Source organism: Equus caballus, chromosome 2, assembly GCF_041296265.1.
Source record: "Equus caballus isolate H_3958 breed thoroughbred chromosome 2, TB-T2T, whole genome shotgun sequence".
NCBI classification, from domain to species: Eukaryota; Metazoa; Chordata; class Mammalia; order Perissodactyla; family Equidae; genus Equus; species Equus caballus.
This window is the reverse complement of record NC_091685.1, coordinates 19,261,634-19,279,540: the sequence shown is the minus strand read 5'-3', so window position 1 is coordinate 19,279,540 and position 17,907 is coordinate 19,261,634. Positions and strand designations below refer to the sequence as shown.

The following is a 17,907-nucleotide window of genomic DNA, read 5'->3' as shown; positions in this document are numbered from 1 at the left end:
GTGAGCCAATGAACCTCCCTAGGAGGTTGTGGGAAGGGTAAGGCATGGTATTTTGATTAGGAAGGGCTATTGTAACAAATCACTACAAACTTCATGGCTTAAAACAACAGAAATTTATTCTCTCACAGTTCTGGAGTCCAGAGGTTGGAAGTCAAGATGGTGGCAGGGCCACACTCCCTCTGAAGGCTCTAGAAGAGAATCCTTCTCCTCCTCCTGTGCCTTCTATGGCTCCAGGCGTGCATTGGCTTGGGGCTGCCTAGTTACAGTGTCTGCCTCCATCTTCACGAGGCCAACTCCTCTTCTCTTCCCATGTGTCTCTCCTCCTTCTGCTTTTATAAAGACACTTGTCATTGGGTTTAGAGCCCACCTGGAGGATACAAGATGACCTCACCTCAAGATCTTTAACTTGATTACACCTGCAAAGACTCTTTTTCCAAATGAGGTTATATTCACAGGTTCCATAGATTAAGACGTGGACATATCTTTTGGGGAGCCACCATTCAACCCACTGCAATGGGCCCCAACTCCCTGAGGATTCTGATCACTGATGGCTGTTTACCCCCAAATGGATAAAGAGTGTACAGGCAGAGACAGAAGCAAAGAGCCTTGTTTCTTCATTGCTCTGCTTCCCTCTGTCCAGCCCTACAGTCCACCCTTTTGTTCCTCCTCTTGCAAGAAGGGTCTACAGATAGGATGCTGAGATGTCCATTTCCCCAGGGTCCCTGGCTGTTCCACCTGAAATTGCATACCCTGCCTGGCTCTGGTCAACTGTGCATCATTTCAAAAAGCCAATAAAGGTAGGTAGCTTTACTTTTCTAGGGCCATTCTCACCTAGAAGGGCAGACAAGGGTCTCATTATTTGTGGAGATGAGAAGGATACATACAAGGAAATATTAATTCAAGCAAAGGTTCATTCTTTCTTTTTTATGTACAAATTATGCAACATAATTGTTTTACAGTGATTAATATTATTTCAGGGGCCTAACAAACACCATTTACAATGCAAATCTCCAGGCTGCAGAAATGTACCCGTAATCAGGAAGGGAGTGATGGCTGCTGGGATGGAGTGAGGCTGCGATGGAGCCAGTGGGAGAATCTCGCGGCTTGCCTTTGAACACAGCATCCAAAAGCACATGTGCCCCTCCCAGCAAAGGCTTCAGGAATACTCTCCGGATCTGCCTAGCATGCCCTCTGAGCAATATGGCGATGTCTCCATTTCTACCTTTGCTTCCTGAAGCTTTCCTTTAAAAAGTCACATGCTTTCACTCTTACCCAAGAGAAAGGCACATGACTAGGTGGTGGGAAGATGGGAAACTGGAAAATAACAACATGGGGAAATGTGTCAAAAGTACCCATCTGTTCTAATCCACCCCATAATTAATAACCGCTCCTCCCCCCATCAGGAAAGAAAATGCAGGAGGCCTCCCACGGTGCTGTCTCCCCCATCTCCTGGTGCCATCTCTGTTGTTCATGTGATCTCATGTTTGATTCCTCAAACGTGTGATTAGCGCACACTTTGCACCACACACCCAGTTTTAGTCCTTCCTTAGCCACCAAAGCCTCAAACCAAAGTGTCCTCATGAGATGGCTGCTCTCTCTAACTCGGCTTCCTTGCACAGAGGGACCTCTAATGCAGGAAGAAAAATCGCCCTGCTCTGCCTATGCTCAAACATCCTGGGGAAATATCCTCTGTCACTCTGGGATACGATTCCTTCTTACAGCTTTACTTCGGTTGCTTCGAACTCCTGTGTTATCAATGCGTGAATTCAATAAGTGTGAAATTTTCTGGAGAGAGAGGATAAAAAACATTATAGTATGGGGTATACGTTGTTGAATCGTTAATTTGTTAGAACAACAATATGACAGCGATGTTGCAACTGGTTTCCTTAGTAACATGTTAAAGTCTACGGGAAAACATTTTGGGGTAATAAAGTGTTCCCATTTGAATTTTGAATAAACCTGCCCACAAGGTGAGGAAGTGATATTCTAAAAATAACACACTAAGCAATCAATTAATTTATTCAGTCATTCCATGAAACTTCAAAGTATGAAAATATTGTACTTACTGGAAATATGATCAGCTACCAGCATTGTGTCTGACTGTGCTGGTCAGGTAAATTTTGAAAAACCACTTGGAAATCTTTTCCTGTTTAACACTCAGTAATGTATAAAAACAGCTCACTTGAGCATTCTGAAGTGAAGAGGATTTATTCTTAAGGGTCCAATAATCAAAAATAGATTACTTCCCTCATGCTGGAATTCAGTCGTCTAGATTTCCAAATCATCATTTTCTAGGACAATGGTTTTCAAACTACACTGGATATCAGAATCCCCTGGAGGGCTTGTTAAAACACAAATTCCTGGGCGACACCCCCAGAGTTTCCAATTCAGTAAGGCTGGGGTGGAACCTGAGAATCTGCATTTCTAACAAGTTCCCAGGTGGTGCTGAGGCCTCTGGTTCAGGGACCACACTTTGAAAACCATGTTCTGAGGGATGTCTAAAAATGATTACTCTGATCTCATATACCTGAGCAAAGTAAAGGTGATTTTCCTATCACCCTGAAACAATCTGAGTCCTAAAGCAATGTCACGCTCAGAGCTCCTCTTTTCTTATTCATCATTTATAAAAATGTTAAGGAGATGGGTCCAATCTTCTGAAAGATGGAGCAACACAGATGGGCACAGAGGCTTTATACTTTGGAAGAAGATAATCAGGAGGGTGGGCCCCTCCTGCGATCTGGCCAACATCACATGATACGGAGCAGGGACCGAATTTGTAATCACCTCCATCCCCAGTGCTTAGCAGGTGCCAGACATGGAGCAGGAGCTCCGTAAAGTTGGCCAGATGTACTTCATTCTTGAGTTAGGGCTATCGTGAGTGAGGACCTTGGTTTTGTTATGGGGTTTACCAAATGTATTCACAAAGTCATTGGTGACAGGAAAATGCTTAAATCGCAGCCCTCGCCCTTTTGCTCCTGATATGATAATCCAGGTCTCCAGGTAGACAGTCAGCTTATAAAATGGAAAGTGCCCTGGGCTGGAGTCAGGACATCTTGCTTCTAGTCTTGAATTTGCCCTGACTTGCCGTTGACCTTGGGTTCTCCTCGATCTCCTAGAGGGTCAGACCGGTGCTCTCTGAGAATGCCTTCCAGCTCTAGGAATGCGGGAGTTAGCCCTGATCCTACATTTGTTCTGTGTTTTGGTTTGCTTGTTTTCTCTTTCTGTACCAAATCAATTTCAGTTCGAGGTAAAGGAAATTCCCAAATTACTGTTTTCTATCTTGCGGAGGATCGCTTCCCACAGCTAATTTCTCAACTTCAGTTTCCTTCCTCCAGAAGCTTGCTGTGTCCACATTTCAATTAATTGCCTTTTGGCACACACCCGACTCCAAATATTTGCGCAGTTCCCAAGAAAGCCTCATTCAGCTAAGTACCTGATCGTGTCAGCCTGCTCTCTGGTTCCAACATCTCAGAATATCCAAGCGAGGAAATATGCAAATGCCGAAGGCACCCAGAGAGAATTCATCAGGGGAGGCAGTCATTGGAGGCAGGGAGAGAGGCTCGGATGAAAGATATTATCGCTCGCTGGAGACGAGGGAAATTGGGGTGGGGGAAGGGAGGAGGCGGAGAATCTGAGGACTGGAAATACTCACACCTTACGCACAGGATGCCTTTTCTTCAGAGGAGGGCTGAGCGGATCGGCTAAGTTACAAACACGCTACGGTGGTACCTGCAGGGAGGCAAGGCTTGTCTCAGAAGCTGGCAGAAAAGGGAGTATTATGAGAGAGACTCCCGCAGGTCTCTGTGCCGTAAATTCAGCGCTCCTGCTTACGGACAAACTCCCACCATTAGAATCACTCCTCAGTGTGTTTTATAACATTGCAAAGTGGTTGGGATATAGTGTTCATAACAAAAGTGGTTTGCAAAATTATAGAAACACAGGATCTCAAATGCATAGAAGAAAAGACAGGAAAACATACCCATGCCTGCTCGCCTCTGGGTAGCGACATCATGGACAAGATTGTCCCCTATTTTGTATTTTTCTTTACTTTCTAACTTTTCTGCAATTAATAAGTACCACTCTACTGCCCCTAAGGTGGGGGGGGGGGGGAGGCAAAAGAAGACATTTTTAAAGTTGTTTGTTTTAACCAAAAATATGTTTTGAAGGTAAGTCATTGTCTTCAAAAAGCTCCTAGTAAAATGCAAATCTATTGCTGAAAGGGACTGTCCGTGAATAGTTCCGCACAGTTTTGTTTGTCATCGTCATGACTCCCACCCTAGAAAGCTAGACCAGGGCCAAGAATCACATTTCATTCATCTTTGCACCTTGTGAGCTTAGGACTAATCCAATTAGGAGATGGGCATCACATGTGTACTGAATTGTACCCAAAACAGGAGACGACAGATCTCAGAGGAAATGGAACCCAGGACGATCTTTGAAAGAGTGATCTGGGAGGGCTCGGGGCAGAGTAAGCCCCAGGGGACAATGTACTGTGGGAGTCCCAGCGGAGAAGACAACAGCATGAGGATCTTAAGCATTGTCCTGGGGAGGGATGTGGAGTCAAAACAGGGTAGAGCTGCGGGACCATGAAGGACTAAGCACCCTCACCGCACAGTTTCACTACCAGCCAGCCCTGTCTTACAGGATATGTAGTTCGGTGGCTTTGGACATTCTTCTGTTGAGCTCTGGGTTCAAAGTTACTCAATCCATGGAGACACCAAAAGCAAAATGGAAGTTACATGAAGGAAAACATGCAAAGTTTCCTCAGAGTCGACTGGGTCTGCCCCACCTGGACTGAGGACATGATGCTGAGCACTAGAGAAAGCTCCAGGGAAATGTCCGCAGTTTTAAAGTTTGAGCAGTACCCCACAACAAGACTCGGGAATATATGGAAGAAACCGGAAACACATCCAGGAAGTCAAAGGTACAGAAGGTAGAGGGACTTTGACAAAACATAGTGACATGATGTAGTCAGATTCACTGCCGCCATGTGTGTACCCGTGGGAACTGACTCACGTCAAGTAAATGGAAAAAATACCTCCTGGATTTTCCCATTTGGGACAAGCTACTTACACACACAATTATACCTACTCATTTAATAAATATTTATTGAGTGCCTCCCATGTGTTAGGAGCTGGAAATTGGTAATGAATAAAGCAGTACTCTCTGCTCTTGTGGAATATGTGAGCTGGAAGAAACATCTACTATCTAGTTCCGCGGCTGCAGTTTACAGATCAAGAGATCCCAGCCGACCACAGGGCAGCGATACGACCAAGAGCTAGTGCGCTCTCACCGTTTTTATACCAAGGTGTTTTCCACCTCGTGACTTCTCAGGGTTTTCTCTGACTACCTGCAATGCTCTTGCCCTACTCCACTGATGAAAATTCTCCTCACCCTCTAAAGCTTGTTAAAATATCACCTGTTCTCTCTGAAGCTTTTTCCACGCCTTCCTTTGGGTTCTCATTGCCCTCTCTACCTCTGCTACGGCATTTGTCACAGTCGGGCTCGAACTTTAGTGAGCCTACATCTGTCCCTTCCACTCGATTCTGGGCCCCCCTGCGGGCAGAGACCACCCCTCATTCATCACTATCTTCTCAGCACCTAGCACAGCAGGGGGGAATAACGTGTATGGAGTAGCCACCGAAACCGGGACGCTGTGCTAAACACTTTGTACACAGTGTCACATTGAATCCTCAGCAGACTCTGTAAGGCGGATGTTACTTTGCTTGATTTCAAGATGAGGAAACGGAGACTCAGAGAGATTAAATAACTTGCTCAAAGTCACAAAGGCCCTTGGAGATGCGAAGATTCGGCGAGTTTCAAGGTCCATGCTCTTCTCACTATATGTTGCAAGTTCTGTGAGCTCCGTGAGGTCAAAAACTGTCTGTTCTGTGCGTAGCACCTGGCACAGTGTCTAACACCATGGTCTTCTGCTGGCCGCACAGACCAACGCTGAGTCAGTGTGGGAGGCAAGTACACAAGAGCATGAACACCAGGAGGCAGGGACCATTGGGGGTCATCAGGGAGGCTGCCTACCCACAGAAGGCATGGTGTAGAGATGCTCTCCGGGACCACTGGAACGGCTCTGCCATTATAATGACCTTATCATGTTCAAGGACAGACATCAAAGTGAACACACAGGAACCTTAAAACAAAAAGCAGGCACAGGGAGCCCTAAGAGGACAATGACATAGTTCCCTAGAGATAAAGTATAACACAGAACCATATTGGACAACAATAAAGCCAGGTAGGGGCCGGGAAAATGGTGATGTGACCGAGATCCGGGGATGGGCAAGGTTGGGGATGCTGGGACTATTTCTGTAGCAGCATGCATCGAGGCAGCCTTAGGAGGAGCCTGGCATACTGCACAGCGCTGAGTGGGGCTGCTAATAGGAGACTCACTGCTTTAGACATCCATTTCACCTCCTAATTCCTCAGCCAAATCTCCTAGGGATTGGTTTTTTCCCCAGGTCACCGCCAGCTCCCATTCCCCACCTCCTCCAGCCCCCTGCTGGCTGGCTTTGCCTCCCCAAACACCAGATTCAGGTTTTCAGAAGCTCCAGGGGAAACCAGGGCAGGCTCAGTAGATCCACATTTTCATCTCCTTCATCCAGCTCCAGCCAAGAAACAACCACTTCTCCGGGAAACCGGTAAAAGCACTGAGATTTTTTCCCACTGGGTCCCTTCAATATTTTTTTAGTATTTACAAAAAGGAAAAAGAAAATCTCCCTGTCCGTGGACCTGCTTCCTTTTACTGCATGCTGAGAGCTAGATAACCCACGTGATTCCTCTGTGCATTGCCTTCTAAAAAGCTCAGAACTAAATTCGGTGTTTGTGTCTCACCCCAGGTTATAAGTTCCTTACAGGCAAAGAGAGGGGTGCGTTTCTCCTTTGGCTCCTAGGGGGCCTGGCACAGGGTTTCACAAAGGGATTCACCGAAGATCTGTGGGAGTTAAACGTTCAAGCACGGCGCCCCCACCTCCACCCCAAGATTTCCAACCTTCCTTCTCATTTTTAAAAAATCCATCTTATGATATATGCGTTTTATTGTGACCTACCTCAAATCCTTTCTGTAGGCAGGGAATAAATGAATAAATAAACAAATAAATAAATAACAGACTCCCTCTGCCTGGGGTACTTGTGTAGGGCTTTGTCAGCTCTGCTTCCAGAAAACCCACCTGAACAGGGACAGAGCTAAGAAACCGCAGTTTGGGAGCTCAGCAGGCTCCTTTTTTTTTTTTTTTTCCTTTTTAAACCTAGGTAAGCTTGGGTGCTTCAAGTAAATTCCCCTTTGATTGGTATGTTTCATCAGTTGAACTCTAATTGGTGCAAACAGGTAATTTGGAGATTACAAGATTTATTCTTCTATAACAGTGATTACTGATTGCTAATGATAGTGCTGATTTTTAGGTGTTTAAAACCTTGACAGTTACAATACTCGTGTGATTTACTACAGTGTCTTAGAGACAGCCTTCTACGGATCCCCGGGGACAGAGGCTGTGTCCTCCGTGGGCTCTGCCCAGTGCCCCATGGGTGTGGCGTGTGTGTGTGTGAATAAATGCTCATTAATATTAATAATAATAACCACAGACTATCAAGCATTCACCCAGAATACTGAGTCACTCAATCTGCTTGTAATTTCATGGATTTTCAAACGTATCCCTTCTCTTACCAATGCCTAATTCAATGAGGTATTAGGATTATCGACTCTAGAAATAATTGGCCTTAAAGGCACCTCATAAAAGGACAAAGTCATATACTCTCCTCCCCGACATTTGGAGAGATCCTGGTGGGGAAACACTCAGAAGAGCTGGTGCTACTAAGTAGCTGCCTTCCTGCCACCCAAGGGAAAGGAGTTAAGCAAGGCTGCCCTGGCCAGGTGCCAGCTCGGGAGCCAGGCACCGCCTTTGGGTGTTCTCTCTTGTTATCCTATGTTAACAGGCTGGGCACTAACATGTCAAAACACCAGTGTGTGAAGGGAATGGAAAATGGCAGTGCCCAGACAGGAGAATTGCCTCCACCCAGGGAGCTGTGCACGCAGGGTGTGGGCACCCAGTCCTCCCAGGATTAAGCTCGGCACACAAGCACGCTTGCAAATAAGGAGAGCAGAAATGATAAACTCAGGCCACCTAGTTCAGAAAGGTGCCCCAGTTACCACTGGGGCGGGCATCGTACCCAGCACAGAAGAGCGACTCCCTCAACCTCAGTAGCTATTTAATATTCATTTTTGTTAAGACTTCAGGTGAATAACAGAATATGCCTCCCCCATTCCTGGCCTCTGGGCCTTTGCACACTGTTCACTGTGTATGTCATGCTGCACCTGCAAGATTTGCTTATCAGGCAAGGGCCAGCTCAATGCCACTTCCTTCCCTGCTTCTCCCTTCTCTCTCCTTTCCATGCCCGGAAACACTTCCTTTCTCTGAACTCCCAGGAAACTCTGTTGGCACTCTGAAAGAGTGGGTGCACTTTCTCTGGGCAGGCCATTTATCTGGGCACGGTGTCTTTACTAGTTTGTGAGCTCAAGTCCTAGAAAACCAAAGACTTTGGTGTCCTACCACACTCAGCACGCTTCCTCGTATGTGACTTGTGTTCCATAAATCTGTTTTGACTCAGTGGCGAGCTCTCCTCTAGGTTAGTAGAATCATACAACCTCAGAGCAGAAATGGACCCTTGAGGAAATGGATTCATGTCCTTCATTTCAGGAACGAAGAAAGAAAGGCTCAAATGGGTGGACAGAGGCACCCAAGGACTTTCAGTCAATGGCGACACAAGACAGAGACTTTTTAGCCAGAAAGGTCTGAGAAAAAGTATCCCCATCACCTACAAGTTAAAAACACTCCTAGGCCTTTTCCTTTCAGAAAACAGCAGATCTTATGATCAAACCCAATTCTGTGGCCACCCAGTTTTCTTGGCTGTTTGTGATATGAACACAACCACTGCCCTTTTGCATCTCATATGCAGGGCCACAATGGGAATCCCCACACCCAGTCCTTGCATAGCACTTTACAATACTCCAAGTGCTTTCAAATACATCATACGATTCTTACAGCAATTTTTAGCAGAGTTCTTAGTTTCATTTTACCAAAGAGGAAACTTTGGTGAAATGACTCGCCCAAGGTCACAAAGCTAGTAGTATGTAGGAGAGCTGGGCCTTGAACCCAGGACTTTAGATTTCAAATCCAATATTTGTGTTCTTTGTCCCAAAACTGCCCCTCCCAGCTCTACTCCATGGAAACTAAGTTCCAGTACCTCCCTTTGGCCTGTAGCTTCTGGAGACACGTGCTTTTAACTAGGTTTTACTTTTCACCTTTTTCATAGCACACTGAAACATGTCCATCAGATTGTTCTCAGCCTACTTTTAAAAGTCTCTGAAAGGCCAGATAGGTGAGGCTTTCTGAGGGGTCAGCTAGAAATAGAGGGCTATGATTTGGCCTGGTTGGCCTCAATACCTTGTCTGCCTAGACTGAATTCTAACCTGCCACAGTATATTTTTTCCTGAAAAATTGGAAAAGTTCACTCTTGCCAAGGGGCCCTCCTGTCACTGTGAATGTCAAGGTACACCATTACTAATCTCCATTTGAGATAGAAGAGAAACATGGAACAATTTGGCCTGCTTCCCACATCTGACCCATTCCTTTCCCCCAAAGGAGAAAGGAACGGGGTTACAAACTAAACTGTTTGATTCTGGTTGGTTCCCTTGGCTATTGCTACAAGGGGCATCATGATTTCAAAGCAAAAATTAAATCCAGCTGTCATCAGCCAGAGTGGCTCTCAGCAGAAAACAATACTGGTGGCATCCAGATCAGTATTGGTGGTATCTTCTAACAGATCAACCGCATCGTCATCCTCTGGAGTTTTCTGACTAAGATCAAATAGGCATTTAACAATGTGCTAACCCCCACTGACCAAGGGAAGAGGCGGGGACCAGGCCGGATCATTGCCTCTCCTTCCTGTCTTGAAAGGAGCTCTGGTCCTAACTGTTCCATGTTGACTTCGGTGACTTTATGATGCTATATTTGATCATTGCATAAGGCGAAGGTAAGTCCATCATACTTTCTCTCCTTAAAGAACTTTGAAAACAACAAATGTTTCCCAGAGAATATGAAGGCAAAATCAACCATGACCACAAGTCGTTCTCTAGAAACTTTAAGTCATTAAACTTTTTTCGTAGTAAACTTTGCTTTTTCTCGTATTCAACTTTACAGTTACATTTCGTCTCCTCCAGCCCTCTCCCCCACAGACAGGCTTTGATGTAATCAGAAGCATCTCAACACGATTTTGAGCAATTCGCATTTATGCGCACACCCAGAGTCTTGCTTAAATGTGACATGAGTCATCATTTCACATTCATCATCAGCCATATTCAATGATCCCAAAAGAAGCTTGGTCTGATAGGCCCTACGGTGAGGAGTCCAGATTTGCTGATTACAAGTGAGAACCCGGTAGAACTTCCCAGATGAGCAGCTGGGCATCGGCCCAGTGAGTTTGTCCCCTGACTTTGCCGCTGTGTGGCCTTGGGTATTCAAGGGCTCAGCTGCCAGGAACATGTGCCAACCTCTGCCATCCTGGTGGTATGGAAGATTGAAGAGGGCAATGGGCCAGATGACTTCATGAATCTCTTCCACCCCTGCCGCAGCTGCTCCTCTCTGTGACATCATAATGGTGAGAGTGGGTGGGCCCCTGGAGCTTATTCCAACTTGAGGAAAGGCTGAGCTACATGTCTTCACCTTTTCCTTCTCCTCTTTCCCTCCTCCTCTCTTAATATCCACAAGCCAGGGCTAGGGCAGTAACACCCACTCAGATCCATTTCCCCAGAGAAAACAGACCAGGGGCCAGTGGCCCACAAGGGCACCTTGAGGTGTGCGGCGTGTCTTTCCTGCATCAAGGGAGATGAGCTCTCACGAGGACATGCCTTGGCAGAGACGAGGAGGCACTCAGATCCCAGATGCAGTATCTCCTTCAGCATCAAACAGCACCGGCAGGCACAGGCCCCAACTCCAGACTCTGCTAATAACTGAGCCAACCCCTTGAGGCCATGCCGAACCCTTCCCATGCTCAGTGAGCTCACAGGCTACAGTTGCCAAAGGAATTACCCAGAGAACTCATCTTGAGGATGTCGGGGCCCAAGGTGGAGAGCTCGGGCTCTGTACACCCTTAATTCAGAGCATTTCCCTGAAACTGCAGAACGAAGATGGGGCGCCCTCCTGGGACCAACCAGAGCTCCTCCTGCCCCGTTCCCTGAGAGAATGCAGACCCTCCCACAGGACTGCAACCTGCGCGGGAGTTCAGAGAGGCACAGGAGGGCACCCAATGCCCTCAGCAACCCAGTTCCACCGCTTCCCCCCTCCTCCGCTCGTCGGTGGTTCAGCTCCCGCAGGAGGGTTCTGCTAACAGGTGTCGTGAAGGTGGCAAGGAGGACATCACTGTATTTGTTTCCCAGGGCTGTCATAACAAATTACCACAACCTGGGGGGCTTAAAACAACAGGAATTGATTCTCTTGCATTTCTGGAGGCTGGAAGTCCAAACTCAAGGCATCAGCAGGGCCATTCTCCCTCTGAGAGCTCTAGGGACGAATACTTCCTTGCCTGTTCCCAGCTTCTGGTGGTTGCTGTTGATCCTTGGTGTTCCTCGACTTGTAGCTACATCACTCCAGTCTCTGCCACCACCGTCGCATGGTCTCCGTCTCTGTGTGTGTCCACGTGGCCTTCTTTTGAGGACAGCAGGCATTTGATTTAGGGCCTACCCTAATCCAGTATGACCTTACCTTTAAATTACAGCTTCAAAGACTCTATTTCCAAATAAGGTCTCGTTCTCAGGTTCGAGGTAGACATGAATTTTGGAGCAATGCTATTCAACCCATTACAGTTAATCCAGCTTGAGAAGCCTGTAGTATCTGCTGGCCTCTGTGCTTCATGCACCAAAACCAGCCCTTTCTGCATCTCAGAAGACAGAGCAAGATCCCCAAGTGTATCTAGGGTACAGCAACCCAGTGATCCCAACAGACCTGAAACTGAGAACATTCCTAATGGGCAGACCTCCATATGGCCTCTGGAATGACATCACCATTTCAAAACGTTTTCACACTCGCCTTCTCCTTTGATCTTCCCAACACCCCAATGAGGTAGGCAGAGCAAGTAATATGAACCTCAAAATACGGGAAGAAGAAACTAAAATTCACAAAGATGACATAACTTGCCCCAGGCCACCTTGCAGGTTAAAAACAGAATTGGGATTAAGACTGGGGTCTCCTCATGCTCAGCGCAATGTATGTTTCATCATCCCAGCAGGTTTACTGTCATACCTGTGCCTAAATAGGCAACGGGAGAAGAAGACACCACCAAACAGAGAGCGTCACCAGGAACCTAGGGTTTCAAATGTCCAAGCTATTCATTAAATACTCAATACAGAATTCATTTACATATTAGACCCTGGAGAGATGAGGGTTAATAAAATATGGCCTCTGTTCTCAAGGAGTTTCCAATCTGGAAAGGAAGACCAAAACACCTAAACCAGCACTAAAGGTAAATGCTATGCACATTACGATGGAAGAGGTAAACGAGAAACAAAAGAGGGAGCGGTCAGTGCTCCCAGGCGAAAGGGCAATCAGGAAAGGCTCCAGGGAGCAGACAGCATCTGGACATAGTCTTCACAGAGAAATTGGTGGCCCTGGATAGAAAAAAATTTGATACAAAGAACAGTATTCAGACAATTGGAAATATGAATATGCACTCTCTATGAACTAATGAATTGTTATCAATGCTAAATGTCCAGAATTTGAAGGTTATATCAAATTGTAAAAAAATGTTCCTGGAGATCTTTTGCTGACGTTTTTAGGAGTAAAGCGTACTGGTGTCTACAGTTCACTTTCAAACGGTTAAGCAAATAATAATAACAATAAAAATGTGTATGTATATAAAAATGCATACACATAAATATATATGAAGAGAAAAGAAGAAAAAGACAGAAGCAAATGTGGCAAAATGCTAACAATTGGTGATGTCAGGTGAAGAATATAGAAAGGTATACTGTTCTTGCAACTTTCCTGTACATTTGAAATTTTTTTCCAAATGAACAGCTGAAAAAGATCATGACTGAGTAAAGACAGGAAGGAGTCATATAAGAAATAAATAGACCAAAAAATTCTCAGATTAAGATGTGACGAAATATCTTTGCTAATCAACAAGCCAGAAAGAAGAGGTTGATACAGCACACAGGTGGCAGTTACTGAAACTATTTCTCTATTAAAAAAATTACTTGGGGCTGGCCCGGTGGTGCAGTGGTTAGGTTCGCATGTTCCACTTCAGTGGCCTGGGGTTTGTTGGTTTGGATCCCGGGTGCAGACATGGCACCGCTTGGCAAGCCATGCTGTGGTAGGCATCCCACATATAAAATGGAAGAAGATGGGCATGGATGTGAGCTCAGGGTCAGTCTTCCTCAGCAAAAAGAGGAGGATTGGCAGCAGATGTTAGCTCAGGGCTAATCTTCCTCAAAAAAAAAAAAAGGAAAATCACTTGGAGTTCAGCACTCAGGCTGAAGGGAGAGGAGAAGGGGAGGAGCAGTGAGGGCAGAAAGGACTATCTCAGCAAAGGCCCAGAAGCCGGGCCAGCCTGGGTGTGTGCTGGCGGCGGACGGCTGGTGCACGGAGCCTTGGAACGCTGGCGGAGCACTGGAGAAAGTAGGTGGAGAAGGGGAGCAAGAGCTGGAGCTGGAAAGGTTAGCAAGGACCCGATCACAGCCAAACTTGCCAGCCACGCTAAGGAGTTTAAAACCCATTTGAGAGCCAATGGGGAGTCACTGAAGGGTGTCAAGTAAGACAGTGACTGCGATTTCCCACACAGGGAGGGTGGCAGCAGTGTGGGGAGTGGGTTAGAGCAGAGTGGAGATTGTATGTGAGATGTTACAAGTCGTTTATCACAGATAATAAGTAAACACCAAAGAGGATTGACTTATTTTAATAAATAACAGTGGATTCAAGGTTACGCTCATAATAGAATCACATGCGTTCACTTGCAGTCTAACTGCTTATTGTACGTACATCAGGTGTTTATATCTAACAACAGGAAGTGCGCCCCGCATGCGGACAACACCCCTCCTGTGCATCACAGACAAGAAAAGCTTAAGAACCACTGGACCAAATGGGCACAAAGAACAGAGGGCAGGAGCGGCAGCAGTCTTGCAAAAATCCAGGAAAGAAATGATAAGGATTTAAGACCAATGGTTTTCAAATTTTTAGCCATTGAATGCTCTTCAAACAATATGCAAAACAGATAAACATGCAACTGCTCTGTTTAAATCAGGGATGAGAAGCCCAGATCCTGCCTGCTCAAAAACCCTTCCGTTCCAACTTTGGAAGCCCTTGAAGGGACTCAAGTAAAACAGTCTGAAAGCCACTGGTCTAGACTAAGGGGGAGAGGGTAGTAACGAGAATCTAGAGAGGAAGTGAGATATGCGGGAAGTTAGGAAGCAACTTCTCACTTGGGCAGGTGGGCCGCAGGAGTGTAAGTAACAGAAAGTTGTTGGACTAGTTGCTGGAGTTCTGGGTTTCTGGTTTGAGGGACTGGCAGGGAGATTGAGGTAGGAGAAGCAGGTTTGGGAGGAAGATGAAGACTTCCAGGTACTGAACTGCAAGTGCACATGGCCGCATACCCAGTTGGCGGGGGGATATATGGCAGAGGCAGCTCGGGAGAGAGGTCCCACCTGGAGAAATAGATAAGAGAATTCATCAGTAATAGGGGGTAACTGAAATCCAGGGAAAAGAAAAAAACATCCGGGAGGTGGGGGGGAAACAATACATGGTCTGATAAGAAAAGGGAAGAGCAGAGAACCTAGAATAGGATTCTGATTAATACCAACATTTATTAGTTGGTCAGAGAGGCAGGAAGATGAATAGGTTCACGATGTCTTAGGAGCAAAGGGAAAGAAAGAGAGAAAAGAGATAATCACACATTCTCTGTGATCCCAAGACACTGAGATTATACTCACAGTCTAAGAACCATCACAAGGAATTATGTGTAAAGAGCTGAAAACCTAATTATTTCTTCATTTCAACTGAAGGGGGATAGAGATATTCTCATTCATAAATATATCCTGTGCTTAACAGAGGCCCTAGAATGTAAGTGCTTTATAAATATTTGTTGAAGGAGTGAATTAATTAATGAATCTTTAAGAACTATTTGGGAAAAGCATTACAATAGCTTTAAGAGCTGAGCAGAACTATTGAGAGGATCAGAGTAAACTTGAGGACCATCTGGAATGTTCCCCAGGAGAAGAAACATACCAAACTGTGTGTTGGCTCCCAGAAGACACAACAGCCTTGCCAAATCTTGCCCCACTCAGGGCAAGATTTAAGGAAGAGCAATAGAAATGAAAGGAAGCCAGCGCAAGTGGGCCTCACGGCCCTGGAGCACAGGTAGACAAAACTACATGGGATGGAGCCAAGAGACGAGAAGAAATGGAAATTATTGAATGTGCTTAGGAAAACCTAAGGTAATAAAAATAGAAACTCTGGATTTGGGTTCTCACTGCATTATTGAAACTATATTTGAGGAGTGAGGCAGACAGCCCTGGAGGGAATAACGCCAAATCAGCGCATAGCTGCCTTGCCCCTAGAAACCAGGCTCTCTTCCATGCCTTCTCCTGACCCTACAAGCAAAATCTATGCTCCAGTAATGTTTCCTTTTACTGAACAACCCAATGCAGCAGGGGAGTCTAGGACCACGGAGGGCAAAACTCCCTGAAGAGAACTGTGTCCGGAGCCTACCTACCTTAGTAGACTCTCTGATGCTCCACAGGAAGGGCCCCTACTGAGCAGGAGACTCTTATGGCTCCTTAGAAAGGAAGTCATTGATTTACCTTTTATATGACAGTAAATAAAGAATAACAGAAATTCACACTCTGCAATTAGCTGGAGAGAACCCTAAGGATCATTCTAAAGGTAAGGACAACACCAAGGTATGCTCCTGCGTTGGAAGAAAAGGGACTTCAATTTCTGCAAATAAATCATCTGTTGACGAAGAATACAACGAAACAGTTTTTTTGCCCCTGCCCTACAACCCAAGAAAGAGGCTAGACTGGAGGAGAAGTAGAATTACAGAAACACTATTTTCTCCTGTGATACGGACTCTGTTGAACATCGCAGACCGCTCCGTTGGCTGCACCTCTTCAGAGACGTCTGGGCATAGTGTGTTGAGAGTCGTCTTTTCCAACGCAACTTCCAAATGGTCTCAGCGTGAATCGGAGCATTCTGATCACACATTTCTTGGCTTCTTTTCAGTGTTTTATCACTTCGCTTGGTTTTAGAAAGTGTTTTCCCACCCATTGGATGGGTAAGCCCCAACTCTGCTATAGATGAGAGCTCACAAAGGAAAGTGACCTCGAAGCTCCTAAAGAATGGAAGGGTGCAGAACTGCATCGAAAGGGGAAAGAAAGAAGGAAATGAGATGGAAAAAGAGGTGGTCTGTAAGGACGCTAGGGTTTTAAATGTGGCTGTTCCTGGATAAAGAATGTTTTAATTTTCCCCTTCCGGTTTAGGTTTATATGCATTTTCTACTTTTTCTTCAAGGAATTGTTATTTTTTTAAATAGTGAAAAATAAAAAGTTATTTTATGACAAAAAATTAAATTGATAATACCTTAATATCCTAAGGTAAGTTTTCTTACATGCTTTTTAAAGTTATTAATGTGGTAAAATACATACAACATAAATTTTACCATTTTAACCGTTGTTAAGCATACAATTCAATGGCATTACGTACCTTCACAATGTTGTACAACCAGCACCCCAACTGGTTCCAGAAATGTTTCATCATCTCAAACAGAAACTCTGTACCCATTAGACAGTAACTTCCCACCCCCATCCTCCCAGCCCCTGGTGAGCTCTATCCTACTTTCCGTCTCTATGAATTTGCCTACTCTAAGTCCGGCATATAGGTGGAATCACACAACACTGGTCCTTTTGCATCTGACTTATTTCACTTAGCAGAATGCTTTTGAGGTTCATCCATGCCATAACATGTATCAGAATGTCATTCCTTTTTAAAGCTGAATAATATTCCATTACATGTGTATACCACGTCTACTATCTGTTGATGGGCACAGGGTTGTTTCCAGCTTTTGGCTTTTGCGAATAAAGCCACTATGAGCATCTGTGTGCAAGTATCTGTTTGAGTCCCTGCTTTCAATTCTTTTGAGTAAATACCCGGAAGTGGAATTGCTAGATCATATGATAACTCCGTATTTAACTTTTTGAGGAAACTCCATACTGTTTTTCACAGCAACTGCACCATTTTATACTCCTACCAGCAACGCACCAGTTTCCGATTTCTCCACATCCTTGTCAACACGTTATTTTCCTTTTTCTTTTTCTTATTGCCATGCTAATTTGTGTGAAGTGGGATCTCATTGTGGTTTTGGTTTGCATTTCCCTGATGATTAATGATCTTGAGAATCTTTTCATGTGTTTGTTGGCCATTTGTATATCTCGTTTGGAGAAATGTCTACTCAAGTCCTTTGCCCATTTTTGAATTGGATTTTTTTGTTGTCGTTGAGTTATAGGAGTTCTTTATATGTTTGGGATATTAATCCTTTATCAGATATATGATTTGCAAATATTTTCCCCCATTTGTGGGTTTTTTCACTCTCTTGGTAGTGTCCTTTAATAGACAAAGTTTTTAATTTTGATAGGGTCCAGTTTATCTAATTTTTCTTTGTTGCTATGCTTTTAGTGCTTATCCAAGAAGTCATCACCAAATCCAATGCTGGAAAGGTTTTCTCCTATGTTTTCTTCAAAATGTTCTATAGTTTTAGGTCTTACTTTTAGGTCTTTAACCCATTTTGAGTTAATTTTGTATATTGCGTAAGGTAAGGGTGTAACTTCATTCTTTTGCATGTGGGTGTCCAGTTTTCCCA

The 17,907-nt window shown here is 45.0% G+C and overlaps 1 long non-coding RNA gene across 1 annotated transcript; it reads right to left on the bottom strand.

Annotated features, from left to right (window-relative positions):
* Positions 1-2,605: 2,605 nt before the first annotated feature.
* LOC138920477 (uncharacterized) lies at positions 2,606-10,647 on the bottom strand. The gene is made up of 2 exons (XR_011431673.1): positions 9,907-10,647; positions 2,606-3,729 (listed from the first exon to the last, which is right to left on the bottom strand). It is a non-coding gene; the product is annotated as an uncharacterized lncRNA (long non-coding RNA).
* Positions 10,648-17,907: the final 7,260 nt, after the last annotated feature.